Below are 2,239 nucleotides of genomic sequence, written 5' to 3' on the forward strand. Positions count from 1 at the left end.
GCTACCTGACGGTGTTGTTCTTAGTTCGCTCGTTTTCCGCGATGATGAAGAATGCTTGCTCTTTAATCTTCAAGAAGTAGTCACATGACAAGGGACTTAAATTTATAACCTGAGCGTAGGAGAGTGAAGTCTTCATTTCATGGAAATTCAACGCTTACGAATTGATTAGAAAGTGGAAGCAAGTTCTTTTTGGAAAACGTTCAGCTATGTAACAAGAGACCACCAACAAGAGTTGATTTTACCTTTTAATGCCTGGTCCGTCTTGCTGAGTCATGAGATATTCAGAAGTTTCCATGTCTTATTTTATTGACTTTCGTGCTTGAGAGCGAACATGCAGTCACATTGATTCAATGCATCCCACTTGCCTTCCTCAACGTATCGCTATCTAGCAACACTTCACCCGACGGTTTCCGTAGTGTAGCGGTTATCACGTCTGCTTCACACGCAGAAGGTCCCCGGTTCGAACCCGGGCGGAAACAGAATAACTTTTTTTTATTTTTTTATAATTTCTGTTTCTTATCACACTCAGAACTTGGTAGTTTATTTTGACTGTTTGCTTTTTCGAAGAATTTGGTTGCTTACCATTCGAGGGATACTCAGAGTAGTGTGATTTGCGGCGAATCGTAGTTGTACCACTGTTATGTAACTTACTCGCTTGGAGTGGAATGGGTAACACAAACCCTTTTGCACTTGCTCGTGAATCGCAGTCACATTGTAGCCCGTCGGGATAGGGCGGGCTATGCACAGATTTATTTAATTACGGCCGTAATAATAAACTTCCTTCCCATTTGACATTCTTTTGCAAGCCATGCCAATGGGATTGTGCCGATTGGAAGCGACGCAGGGAAATCAGTACTTTTCCCTACCAGCACTCCGATGAAGATGTCCCGTCGGTGCTGGATGGCTTTTCCGGAGGAGTTGGTCTAGCCCAGCGTCCTAGGTGCATGTACATTTTTGCATAGACCATGCGATGGAGGGAAGAGTAGGGTTTGAGGAAGGAATACGGCTGCCTGCAGGAGAGGAGTTAAACGAGTAAAACTAGTTTCTGCATCATGCTGCTTCTCCTGACTTCACGGGAGTACGTCTTGGGGTAACTGGAACGCATCATCGATACGATCGAAGCGGCCGCTGGGGGGTGTCGGAGAAGGGATGAGGAATTCTTGGATGCTTCGAAGTTGTCCATGAGGAAGTTTATGAGTTGCTCGAATCCTTCGGTCGTACTTCGGTGGCATACGGGCGGCGTTTGCAGCTCACGGGGATGATGGGTCCAAGTGCGAAACTATGCGCAACATCGAAGAATTGAGAATCAAGTGCAAGGTTTCGTGTGCCTGCGTGTGTGTGTTTGTGTGTGAACTGGCCGCCTGAAGAGAAGAATGGCCCGCCGGCAAGAGGTTTCACGAGTTTCGCAAGATAACTTCTTCTGTTTCTACACTCGTGCTCTACGATCTTCGACCGCGCACGGTTTGTTCTTGCACACGGCTCTTCACGTCGAGGCCAGAGGCCGGGAAGGTTTGAAGTCTGTCTTGCCCAAGCCATCGGGATGCGGTGTCGCAGGCAGCTCCTTTCCTTCGCATGCCAAACAGCTTCTGATTTGACTGGAAGTTTTGCGAAACACGGAACCATTCCATCCCAACCCTCCCGACGCCGGGGAGACTCGTTGCGATCGAGAATGCACCGAATGTGTGCGGTTTTGCCACTCCACTCCACCTCCAAGTCCTTCCTGCTCTCAATGTGGTCGAGGGCTCGGAATCCATGCACTCAGGACGTCGCTGCGACAGTATTAATGGTACGGTGTACTCGCTGACAGGCGGCTAGGATATGTTCTCCAGTTTCTTGGAAACTGCCCGCCCCATCTCGGGAAGCAGGCGGGCTGTGCTTTCGAAGCGAAGAAAGTTTTCCATGCACCCACCACGCGGCAAGGGTTGGTTCCGACCGTAGGTAGGGCGGCTGAATAGCTTAAAATATTTTCCAGCTTAATGAAACTTATCCTGCACGGTTCTCCCAACGACTTAGTTCAGCGAACTCTCGCTGTAAGAAGAATGGGAGCTGAATAAAAAGGGTAAAAGCACAGCGAAAGGTTGGAGGGTCAATTGTTAGATTGGAAAGCTGGTTGGAAATATATTACGCCACGTCTGAGGCGCTTCGATCTGTAGTTAATTTTATGCAGCTCCGTTGTAGTACTTTAAATTCATTCAACATTGTATAATTTAGATTTATTATAACAGCCTTTGTTGTATGT

General features: G+C 47.7%; 1 non-coding gene across 1 annotated transcript; it reads left to right on the plus strand.

The window, feature by feature from the left end:
* The first annotated feature begins 406 nt into the window (after positions 1-406).
* On the plus strand, positions 407-479 carry Trnav-cac (transfer RNA valine (anticodon CAC)). The gene has a single exon. It is a non-coding gene; the product is annotated as a tRNA-Val (tRNA).
* The last annotated feature ends 1,760 nt before the right edge of the window (positions 480-2,239 follow it).

This window comes from Anopheles coustani, chromosome 2 (genome assembly GCF_943734705.1).
Source record: "Anopheles coustani chromosome 2, idAnoCousDA_361_x.2, whole genome shotgun sequence".
NCBI lineage: Eukaryota > Metazoa > Arthropoda > Insecta > Diptera > Culicidae > Anopheles > Anopheles coustani.